This window comes from Aegilops tauschii, chromosome 2 (assembly GCF_002575655.3).
Source record: "Aegilops tauschii subsp. strangulata cultivar AL8/78 chromosome 2, Aet v6.0, whole genome shotgun sequence".
Classification (NCBI taxonomy): Eukaryota; Viridiplantae; Streptophyta; class Magnoliopsida; order Poales; family Poaceae; genus Aegilops; species Aegilops tauschii.
Genome location: NC_053036.3, coordinates 16,279,944 through 16,292,349, shown reverse-complemented (window position 1 = coordinate 16,292,349; position 12,406 = coordinate 16,279,944). Strand labels below are relative to the sequence as shown.

At 46.7% G+C, this 12,406-nt stretch overlaps 1 long non-coding RNA gene across 1 annotated transcript; it reads right to left on the bottom strand.

Annotated features, from left to right (window-relative positions):
- Nucleotides 1-3,822: 3,822 nt before the first annotated feature.
- LOC120974852 (uncharacterized) lies at nt 3,823-8,027 on the bottom strand. Its single transcript, XR_005770248.3, has 9 exons — nt 7,618-8,027; nt 6,821-6,966; nt 6,284-6,445; nt 5,398-5,520; nt 5,211-5,307; nt 5,027-5,075; nt 4,560-4,942; nt 4,128-4,161; nt 3,823-4,001 (listed from the first exon to the last, which is right to left on the bottom strand). It is a non-coding gene; the product is annotated as an uncharacterized lncRNA (long non-coding RNA).
- Between the last annotated feature and the right edge of the window lie 4,379 nt (nt 8,028-12,406).

The window sequence follows — 12,406 nt, the reverse complement described above, 5'->3', positions numbered from 1 at the left end:
TTCTCCGGCGCGTGGCGGCACTCCGCCTCCTTCTCCGCCTGCGCCGGCGCGCCAGAGCAGCCAACCTCCTCCTTCTCCGCCTCGTCAGCAAGGGCGGAAGAGACCCGCCGCCGCTCCGGCTGCTCCGGCGCGTCGTAGTCCTTCTCTTCCGCCTCGTAAGCAAGGAACGAAGACAGCCCCAGCCGCTTCGTCTGCTCTGCCGGCGTCTAGCAGTACAGCCAGAGGCGGGAGGCAATACAGATTCGGTCCTTCTCTGAAGACTCCAGAGAAGTTACCATACGAGAGGACCGAGGAGGAAACCACGAAGAGCGTGCGAGCCAAAGTGACGAACTTCTTTGAAGGGGTGAAAGCAAATAAACATCCACCTCCGGAGGAGAAGGTAGATCCGGTGAAAGCGAAGCGCACTCTGGCTGCCCTGACAAAACCACCAAAGTCTCCGCCGAGAGGCAACTATGAGCGCATTATTGCATAGACATTTGCCGAAGCGGAGCGGTCGGGAAGTACTGTCAGTGATCAAAGGTTAAAAGAACGACGAGCTGGGGAAAAAATTGCCCAGCTCGGCGAACAAGCGAACCAATCGTGCCCCTGGCTCAATGATCCGAGGATGGTGACCGGTTATAGCAATCTTGGAGATTACCTGCCCGACGATGTACATTATGATATCTTGGAGGTGGACGAACACAAATACCATTATGGGAAGCCTCTCGTCAAATATGAAAGATCTCTAACAACGATGATGCGAAGATTACATGATTGGTACATGAAAACCTGCAGAGAGTCTGGGGAGAGGGATACTTTGATGATGAGAGTTAAACCGGAGCATGACCTCGTTGGAATTGAACTGTTGAATGTTCCATTTGAGGAGTTTTTCCAGTTTTTCAATCAAACGGCCCTCGATAAATCAACGATCACTTGCTACTGTCTGTAAGTAGTACTACTTCTGTCATTAAGTCTCTCTATATAGGTCAGCTCTTTCATTGCATGTATTTATAATTATCCTCACTATATTATGCAGATTGAAGATCGGCCGAATTGAAGAAAAGACAAATCGGTGATATTGGGTTCATTAACACAAATCTCATAGATGCAACTGAGATTAAATATCATGCCGAAAATACCGAGGCCAACTTGCTACGATCGTTGGTAATAAATGAAAACAAAGATATAATACAATTTCCTTACAACTTCAAGTGAGTGTTACTGTCTTGTGCATATTCGGTTTCCCTTATTAGTCCAGGTTATAGTAATGTAATTGATGACTTATGCATGCGTGCGCAGCTTCCACTATATTCTCCTAGAGATTAAGCTTGAGCAGGGAGTAGTAACCGTCTTAGACTCGAGACGAAAAGATCCCCAGGACTATGCGGACATGACTCAAATGCCCGAGAAGTAAGTTAAGTCGATCATTATCCACCATATCAGCAACTTTGTTCATTTCCTGATATCAAGTAATTGTTTTCTTTGTCTGGCAGGGTTTGGAGAAAATTCACCAAAAAAGCTCCGGGACTGCCGAAGAAGCTGCAATTTAAACAACCCGAAAGTAAGTACTATAGTAGCATGTTCCGCGCATCTCCTAGTGATTCAAGCGCTAGTTTAATCAATACCATTTAGCATGCTTGCTTATCAGTTTGATTGACCTCTATTTCTTGTAAAGTTGTTGTGGCAGGAACCCGGGAATAATTACTGTGGATACTACGTTTGCGAGTCCATCCGCTACACGACCTATGAGCGGGGCTACTCTGACGAACAATATGAAGTGCGTAAGCAATAATATTCACAATTTTATTTTATTACCATCATTTGTGTTGAGTTTCATTTATTCATATATATATGTATTGACTCCCTTCTTCAAATTAGATGTTTCGGAAGCGGGATGAACTCCTAGCACCAGATCGTATGCGAGCAATTCAAGAGGAATTGACGGCATTCTTCCTTGACCACATGATCGCTGAAGACGGAGAATACCATGTGGACCTTGACTTCGTATATAATTAGGAGATTATATTGTAAGAGATAATTATTGTATATATGTAGCCAGTAGTGTTGGATAGATATACGAGAACTTGTTGTTCGACCAATCTCTCGGAGAAGGAGAGGTGGTCGATATCACTTCTCTCTGTATGCATATGTTCATGACGATCTTCTGTTTCCTTCATTTTCTTACTAGCTAGCATGTCTAGTCCTTTCTATACGTATATAGTACGTAGCGTCGACCAAGCACGGAGATAAGAGAGGACACTTCTCTCTATTAATTAGCTAGCTAACACAATATATGAAACACCTAATTTAACCCCCCAAAACCCCCAAACCCCCCCTCCCCCCTTTCAAAAAAAAACCCAGCCCCTGAAATGCTGACGCGTGGATGCCTATTGGTCCCGGTTAGTGCCCCCAACCGGGACCAAAGGCCCTCCTGCCTGGGCTCGCCGCACCGGCCACGTGGAGGCCCATCTGTCCCGGTTCGTGTAAGAACCGGGACTAAAGGGTTAGGGCATTAGTAACGACCCTTTAGTCCCGGTTCAAAAACCGGAACAAAAGGCCCTTACCAACCGGGACAATAAGCCTTTTTTTCTACTAGTGCAGATCAACCAATATGGCTCATTATTGCCGACGCCCCGTAGATCAACCAATATGGCTCGTTATTGCAGACGCCCCTGAAAATCAATGTGTTGATTTGTCACCGTTTTATGTTGAGATTGATCGACTAAGGCAGCAATGGAATCTACCCGCTCTATCTAAAAAAAAGGAGAGCAAGTAGCCATCAGACTATCAGAAAGCATCAGATTGCGGCAGGAGAAGGCAAACAAGGACGGCCGGTTCATCGTACGTACCTACCGATGCACTTGGTGGAGTTCTGGTGGAGGCGGCCGTCGGCCCTCATCTCGTCGAAGAGCTTCTCAACGGACTTCTAGCTGTCCTTGCCGGCGGCCGTCTTGTCGAGGAAGCTGAGGCCCTTGAGCGCAGGCTGCGAGCATATGAGAACGAATAATAATCAGAAACAAAGAGGGGCAGTGGATCCAGAGGAAGGCGAGGGAGATGGGCATACCTGGCCACGGTGGATCCCACACCAGTGCTCCTCCTGGATCCAACTGACGCTGCTCCCCTGGCCTGGTGCAAGGAGTGTCGAGGAGGCCCGGACGACGTCCTCCACGGACAGGGGGAAGTTGGTGGTCCTCCCCGTCGTCCACCGCCATTGGCCCCGCCGCCGCAGTAGCCGCCGGTGAACTATTCGCCCAGACATCGGGCAGCTCGCTCTCTCTTCCCCGGCTGGATCTCGAGCCACATCTCGCCAGAATCGAGGAGCCTCCGTGGGGAAGGAAAGAGAAGTGGAAGAGAGAGGGGCGGGCGTATCTGAGGGGACTCGGGAAACGAACCCAGGGTAGCCTTCGTGGGTACTCAATCCCTGTGACGACGATGTGGAGGAAGGAAAAAGACGCGCCCAGGAAACCTCGTCGACGTAACGCGTGAGTCCCTCCTGCCCACGTGGACGTCACGAGGATTCGCTCTTTGCGCGACTGTTAATGGGTTGTACTAGGGGCAGGGGCGCGCCTCCTCTGCATGCCTGTGTGTACTAAACCTTGCTGTTGCATTTATCCATGGTTCATGGTCCTTTTGAATCGTTCAACAACTTATTATATTGGTGGTGCATCAGTGCTTGTCAGAGACAGACAGGAGCAGCAAAGAAACAAAATTCCAACTCCTGTAACTGCACGCTATCTAGACAGGAGCAGCAAAGAAACAAAATTCCAACTCCTGCAACTGCACGCTATCTTTGACTTTTCTTTATTTAGTTCAAGGGCCAGTCTGAATAATACACACCAGAAATTCACTCAAAGTATAATTAGCACCATCTTATTCATAATCCCACGATGTAACTATGAAGGCTTAAAGTCAACAGTTAGGAAACTCTTCAGAATGAAAAATCATTCTGTTTATTCTTACATAAGTTCAAGTTGCCACTACTGAACTTGTAATCTTGAAAGCGTCATGGATCACCACAGTTACTGCAAATGATGCCAATCAGAGAATTCTTGTCAGCACAAAGCTCCAAACCTATACATGAACGGTATTGTACACGAAAAATGATTAAGACAGTGAGAATTTAGCATGCTCTTTATCAGCTCCTTCACCTTCTAAATCTTTCCTTTAAACCTATTTCCAGATCTGCAGTAAATATGTGTGCAGAAATCAGTCCTCGTCTCATCGGCAAGAAGGAATAAAGATCTATAAACTTCGGGTACTATTTTCGTTACAAAACTGAAGAGCGAATTATTGGCATCTACATCATACAAAAGGAAAGTACTTGTTGAGTTCTTAACCATTTGAATGGTCTAAATAGGACAAAGAAATCTGTCAATTTGTATAAGAGAAAAATAAGAGATAATGAGTTCTTAACCATTTGTATGGTCTAAATAGGACAAAGCAATCTGACAATTTGTACAAGAAATAAATAAGAGATAACGTAAACAACAGAACAAAAGGGTTAGGTTCAGAAAGTAAGGAAGCAGTGAACGGCAAATCATTATCAAATAAAAAATCAAACAACGAAAAAGAAACATTACCTATGCATAATTTTTTGGCTCTGTAGGAAATCAAGACCCTTAAGGATATGGCAGGTGAAGTTGTGGACAACAGATTCTGTCATTGCACCACAATGTTGACTAATGCATTTATTAACTGAACCCGGATGAACATATTCCAGGTATATCTAGAATCTATCTTGTGTCTGCAAGGATCCATATAACTTATTTAGCAAACTAACGTGATGGAGCCAATGAGCTATATATCTATGTCTATGTACTTTATTATCAAGAAATAGTTATGGATTATTGTGGCTTCTTTCTTCAGGGTACGGGTATGAACAATCTTCAGCGCACATAAACAACTGAAACAGCAGATAGCTGCTACTCCTTCCCTTGTTCTGCAGCAGCCGCCTGTCTTTCCCCTGTACAATTTGCTCATAAGTGTTGCAGCAACTGTATCTTGGTTTCAGTTCAGTTGGTTAAATCCTAAAAAGGACACGACTCACCTGTTTCGATTTCGAAGTAGAGCAAGACAGTCCATCGTCTGAATGAAGCCTAGTAGGAAAAATATCCAGGTTATAAATTCGCACACATACAAGTAAAAAGTGAACACAAATTACCAAAGGTCAATTTCACACAAAGCAAAGAACGTTAGGTATTTACAGAGGATTGTGATATATGTACTCATACTTTGATATGCAACGGATCAAAAAAAGCTGTGTGTACATGTGTGTACTTTGTCCATGTCCAGAATAGGTATGGATGATTGTCAACAACAGCGTCAGACCTGCATCGTGTACCAATGATCACCTAAGTCCAAAAGGCTTATAAGAATCAAAAGTGAGAAAAAAATCATGTGCTAAACGAGCACCCCTACCAGCCTCTCACTGCAAGGAATCCATCTCCCGATGAGTAGATCTGGAGGTGAAACAGGGGGAATTGAAGCGAGAACCAGACTCACTTCAAGCATACACCAACTCACCGGCTTCAATTAGTAGAACTGGAACCACAAAATAGTTGAACCGATCATAATTCAGATTGCCAGATTAGACGGTACTGAGCAATTTCATCCATCCCGCACTTACCTCAACACATTAAAAAGCTTTATAAGGACATGCAGCCCTTGCACTGGAATGTGTAAAATTGCACATTTCAATGGAAAAATAAACTCTAGATAAATACTAATCCCTCTGTAAACTTTTATAAGACGTTTTAGGTGTACAAGTTTATAGAGGGAGTACTTTCTAAACTAAATGAGGAAACCAGAAGGAGTGTTTGATTCTACTGCGTCCTACGACAATGAGTAGCAACACCGTGATTGCAAGAATTATAGTAGGTAATTTTGTCACTTGTAACTATAAATCGATCCATTCGTTGCGTTCTAATCTTGATTTTGTTTACTGGCCTATAAAAGGAACAATTGCATTAAAATACATTGTGTTCGCTCCGGTCCATATAATTTATCTGATTTCAGGCCCTAAGCATTACCAAGAGTCCAAGACTAATAACTATTTCATTTAGTTCCCAAATGGCAGGGATGTGAGTACACCATACACCATATTCAGAGTTGATGAGACTCAAGAATATTAGTTCAAATAGGGCAGCATGATGGGAAAGAATATTTAATGGCATTTACAGGATGCAATCCAAACAACACTACAAATTATTTCACAAGTGATATAACCTCCAAATAAAATGTTGTCCTACTTTATGCCGGCAGTAGAGAGTAGAGCTCATCACAGTGGCATCAATAAGAAAATTACCTCGACTTCTGATTTCCTCGCTGTTTTAATCATGAATAGATCATCTTGGATTAGATAAAAGAAACTTCTGCTCTCTCCAGGCAAAGGCAGCGAGCTTCTTTTGCTTTGAGACAAGGTAGTAGGAGAATGCGGTCCTGCCACAGATTGTGCCCTGCTCAACTCCTGAAAAAGTATATCCATACATAATAGTTAGATGCATAATTATTTTCCCTTTTTGTACGTAACTAATTTTCTATTGTTGGTGGATTTCCGGTGATAGTTGCACTTGCAACTTGTCATTTTTAAAACCTTAGGACCAACAATGTGGCCTCAGACTATGTTTAAGCACAAACCAAATTTTGGCCATGACAGAGCATAACAGTGACATGCCTCTTAGGCATTAGTGCCAGCTAATGGAGAGAAAAAACAACTCTGCTGCTCTCGCCAAAGCACAAAATATTTACCAGACTAAACAGCAAAGATCATTTTTAAGAATCTAAAGCATGCATTGTTGATTGTAAGAATAATAAAGCAAGGTGCTAACTTCTCATGGCTTACCTGACTTATAAACTGATTGGCGCAGGAGTTTGTTCCCTTAGCAAAACTGGTGACAAAAGGGCATGAATAATGGAACCCTCCAACTGTGTTGTGGCAAGTTGCAGAGCCATGGCAGGGGCCTGGACTCTACGCACATTCATTGACATCTGCAGTGAAAATCAAACAAAGCGCACGATCCCTATAGTGAGTCTTTTGAAGGCAATGCAATAAACAGATGGGCGATTGGAGTATATAAAGATAACTATAACGTGACACTTGATTTAGACTTTATGTTTGAAGAACTGGGTTGCAATTATACTTAAGAAAGTATCAAGTAAAAATGAAAAGGAAATAATAATAACAAGGGCATTATCTGCACTGTCTTTTATCAATTATGGAAGTGAGATGACATTCAAGATGCAAGGCATATCTAATGTAACAAGCTGATCAGAAGTACGTGAAAAACAAGTACAATAGATATAGATTTTTAGTATAATGTTTTTTCCCTCCCTTTTTAGGTTGTTGGTCTCCCATTAATATCCATCTACTTACATAAGTATGCGTGCAAGTTTATTTGCGACCTCCATTGCCCAATAGACACAACCCACACAGTCTAACCACTGATTTTCCTTCCTCTATTCCGATTTTGTGCATGATTCAGACAGGAAAATAATTTGTTCATAGTGCAAATCCTTTTGAGTTTGATATATAAAATGCAAACTAAAAATGCATGCTGAGCTGGGAGAGCAACATGTTTGTGCATCCACCAGAGATCCTGACATTGAACTCAAAGAAATCAACCAAAATCAACTCTTTACCTAGGTGCTCTGCAGAAACTCCTTCAAACTCTTCAGTTGGGGATCCAAAGAAAATGATCCACATCTCCACCCTGACCTCGTCCCCGTCATCCGTGGGCTTTCAGTTCGACGAGACGGCGTCGTGGGGTGGGAGCAGCGCGAGCATGAGCTGAGGTTGGATCTTCGGGGGGCTGGGATGGACGGATCCGCGGACCATTTAGTGGCCCTTGGAGAGGAGGAGCTTGATGAGCCACGAGGCGATGAAGCCTCCTGCGCTGGTCACGCACACGCTCTTCCTAGCCGCCGCGGCCCGCGCCTCCATGCTCTTTCTTACTCCCCACTCCCACCACCATCACCCCCTGCACGAACCTCCTCTGCCACGCCTCTCCTGCAGCCACCTCTGTGCGAGTAAGGGGGGAAGGAATGGGAGGAGGCAATGTGCGAGAAGGGGATCAGGGAAATCGAGTGAAGGAAGAGACGTGCCTGCGAAGGGAGATGACGGCGGCGGCGCGTGTGCGTGGGGCTCGATTGCGGCGACGCGTTATCTGGGGAGGTTTCTTACCAAAAATATATATATATATAAGTTTCTATACCATACATTAAAATCAAGAATGACGTGGACACGCCCATCGACCGCGCCTTGCGCGACTGTTAATGGGTGGTATGTTTGATGTTATCAGATTAGGCAGGCTGTACATCACCTCAAGTATGTGTTGAGACTTTTTAACACGGTTTTGAGATGAGTTGTTACCGCCTTTCTAAGATGGGCAGTTACAGACGTTCAGACTTCAACATATGCCACAGGCTAACGCTCTGTATGCCATGCGTCCGCTATGGGACACTACTTGTGGTCGTGGAAGTGCTTTCTTCGGTTCTTTTTACTCTGCATATAAAATTTGTCTTAAGTCAAAGTTTATAAAGTTTGACCATATTTTATATTATAAAAATTAACATCTATAATATTAATTAAAGATATACAATATGAAATTTAATTCCATTATGCACCCAATGATATTGATTTGACATTGTGAATGTTGAATTTTTTTAATAATATTATTAGTCAAACTTGATGAAGTTTGACTTCGGCTATGCAGAGTGAAAAGAAACGGAGGCAGTACAAGTTCACCAGTAAAGGGCTCATGGTAGTGCCATACTTTTTTTAAAACCTGATAGTGCCAAACTGACAATGCATGTGTCTCGGCTTCTGAGAAGGAGCCGTACAACCGTACAAGGCCTTGGTACAAAAGAGGAGAGCCTGGAAAAAAAAAGAGAGCACTAGCTTTTTTTACGAGGGAAAGAGGAGAGTATTTTATTTATTTTTTTGAGAAAAGGGGAGAGCACAGTTTTTTTTTTAGTGGAGCACTAGTTTTTTTTAGGGGACGAGCTGAGCACTAGCTGGGTCGCATCAATGATTGTTGTACCGCGCTATTTGGGCCGTTCCTATCACGATGAGCCGCTACCCACTTGTTAACCCCATCAATAACGGGGCCGGAGTCTTTGGCATGGTTCGAATGACCAGCCTCTGAGTCTTCATGGCGGCGACGGGGGCGACGGCACGGTGACGGTGAGGCCTCGTGATCGACGAGCCGTGGGCATGCACTTCTGCGGCATGCTACGCAAATTGGCCGGCCGGCCATCTCGCGATCTGTAGAGACGCCTCCTCTCCTTTCCTTCTACACTAGTCTTGCACAAGTTTCCTCAATCTATACATCTAATCTAATCTAATCTAGGGATCGCATCTACCTATTCTCCTTCACCAGTGTCGCACGTACCGATCGAGCCCCTTCTCCGTCGACGTCCCACCTTCACACCGTCAGCCATGGCCGCCCCCTTCATGGTGCTGAAGAGCCGCATGGCCGTCCACGGCCTCGGCTTCAAACCCTGGAGAAAAGAGCGGGCGGCCGCGACGTTCACGCCGGGGAAAGTCGACTGGGCAAAGATCGCCTGCTCCCGCAAGCAGGCCAGCGGCTGCGGCGACCACGGCGGCAATCTACTAGAAGGCCTCGCGCTCTACGTGCGCGGCGCCCAACGCGCGGACCTCACTTCCTCCATGTGCATCTGCCTGAGCGACGAGGCCCGCCGGAGCATCGAGGCGGAGTTCGACGGAGTCACCGAATGTGGTTTTGTGTAGCTCGAGCTACGTGGTACCCCTTATCTTAGCCATCCATTTTGCATCGTGATCCGTGCAGGCACATTTGTCATTTTTGTTTCTCAAACGAAACAACGTGTAAACTTCAAACTTTGCAGGACAACAAAACATTCTAATTACTATGTGAAAAAACTTTCAGATTTTTTCATGCATTTTAAGTGCTAAAAATTATTTTTTTTAATAAAAAAATCCTCATTTTGTATATTTATGTTGGTCCAAAAAATCTGAAAGTTTTTTCACACATTGAAGTTGTAAATTTTGATTAATCTGGAAAGTTTGAAGTCTATATGTTCTTTCATTTGAGAGAAACAAAAAAGAGAAATCTTCTTGCCGTAAGTTAGTTGAAGAGTACGGATCTCAAAGCAATGTTGGAGGGCTAAAGATAAGAGGTTTCATGTAGCCTGAGCTACGAAGGAACTTTACCCGGAGTCACCCCAGGTGTCGTGGGCGCCGAGGCCGGCATTAAAATCGCGACCGAGCGGCTCCTCGTCGTCATCCTGGTCTTCCGCATCCCGCACCACAGCGAGCGCGTTTATTACCTCGTGTACGACGCCACCGACGCGTCGCTCCGCATGGTCCCCTACGTGCCGGCCGGCGTCGTGGCCTCTTACACGGCCACGCCGGTCCCCAGGTTAACCGGCGCTGGCCGGGACGATTACGAGCTCGTCCTCCTGGCTTGCAAGTTCTGGCCCCAGCGTGTCAACCGTGAGCTCGTCTGCGTGTGCGCTCCGGCAACCGGCGTGTGGGAGGTGAAGGTGCGGCACTTCCCGGAGATTCCCGACGCATTGTCGGCGTACCAGATGTTCTCCTTCCAAGGGAAGCTCTTCTGGGCCGACCTCTATCAGGGCCTCGTGTGCTGTGACGGCAATGACCTGCACATCACCGGAGATGACTCGGCCATGAAGTTTTCGACTTCATTACCGTCGGCCATGGCCGCCCCCTTCATGGTGCTGAAGAGCCGCATGGCCGTGCACGGCCTGGACTTCAAGCCGTGGAGAAAAGAGCGGGCAGCCGCGACGTTCACGCCGGGGAAAGACTGGGCAAAGATCGACTTCTCCCACAAGCAGGCCAGCGGCTGCGGCGACCACGGCGGCAAGCTGCTGGAAGGCCCCACACTCTACGTGCGTGGCGCCCAACGCGCGGACCTCACCTCCTCCATGTCCATCGGCCTGAGCGACGAGGCCCGCCGGAGCATCGAGGCTGAGTTCAACGGGGTCACCCCAGGCGCCGTGTGCGCCGAGGCACGCATTAAAATCGCGACCGAGCGGCTCCTCGTCGTCATCGTGGTCTTCCGCGTCGTGCACCACAGCGAGCGCGTCTACTACCTCGTGTATGACGCCACCGACGGGTCCCTCCGCATGGTTCCCTACGTGCCGGCCGGTGTCGTTGCCTCCTACACGGCGACGCCGGTCCCCAGGTTCACCGGCGCTGCCCGGGACGATTACGAGCTCGTCCTCCTGGCGCGCAAGTTCTGGCCCCAGCGTCTCAACCGTGAGCTCGTCTGCGTGTGCGCTCCGGCAACCGGCGTATGGGACGTGATGGTGAGGCACTTCCCGGAGATTCCCGACGCCTTCTCGGCGGACGAGATGTTCTCCTTCCAAGGGAAGCTCTTCTGGGCCGACCTCTATCAGGGCCTCGTGTGCTGCGACGGCGACGACCTGCACAATATGGGGGATGACTCTGCCGTGAAGTTCGACTTCATCAGCCTGCCCAATGGGTACCTGCTGGAGGACCAGACGGAGTCGGCGAAGAAGATGCGGACCGTCAGCTGCATCGGAGGCTCCATCCAGTTCGTCTGCCTCAACCGACATTGCTCGTCTCGTCCAGGCCATAGGGAGCCGGTTGTGGAGGTGTGGACTCTGGTTTTCACTTTCAGTGAGATTTCGCTGAAATTCACTGAATTTCAGTAATTTCAGCAGACACTGAAATATTACGTTTCAGCCAAAATATTTCAGCACAGCAATTTCACTACAATACACGAATTCAAATATTTTTCAAAATATGTTTTCATATTTCCGAATTGTTAATTGATTTCAAGTGAATATTTTGGTCATTTGGCTGAAATGGAAACTGAATTTCAGTGATTTCAGTTGGTGCTGAAATTGTTCTAAAACTGAAATTGAAAACCATGCTGGACCTGGATCGCCGCCGGTGGAGGATGGATTAGGAGGGTTACCCTTGTCCATGGAGAGAGTTCCGGAGGCAGGTCTGTTTCATGGATGGCGCCGAGGCGAGAGGCGTGGAGCCCCAGTACCCCGTCCTGCTGCCGGGAGGCGCCCTGTGCCTGGTGTTGGCTAACATGCGCCTCAGGAGGAGGATGATCAGGGGTTTTGTGGAGGAACTTGATTACATCTACTGCTTTGACATGCGCAGCAAGAGGCCCCTGTGGTTCGGGCTTGTTCGTGACTACAGTACCATTGAGCCTGTTATCCTGCCTTGCAGTTTCTTCGATCCTCCACCGACACGCAAGAGGAAGATGTCAAGTGAATCTAGTACTAGATACCCTAATATGTCGTGTCGCATACCAAGGGAGGAACTAAAGTGAGGGAGCATCTAATGACCATGCTCAAAGGAATTCAGACCATGGTTGTCTATCTTCTACTAGATCTCAATTAGGACTATACCGAAGCTTTGCCGCTGCCGCCTATGCTTGTACTAGAA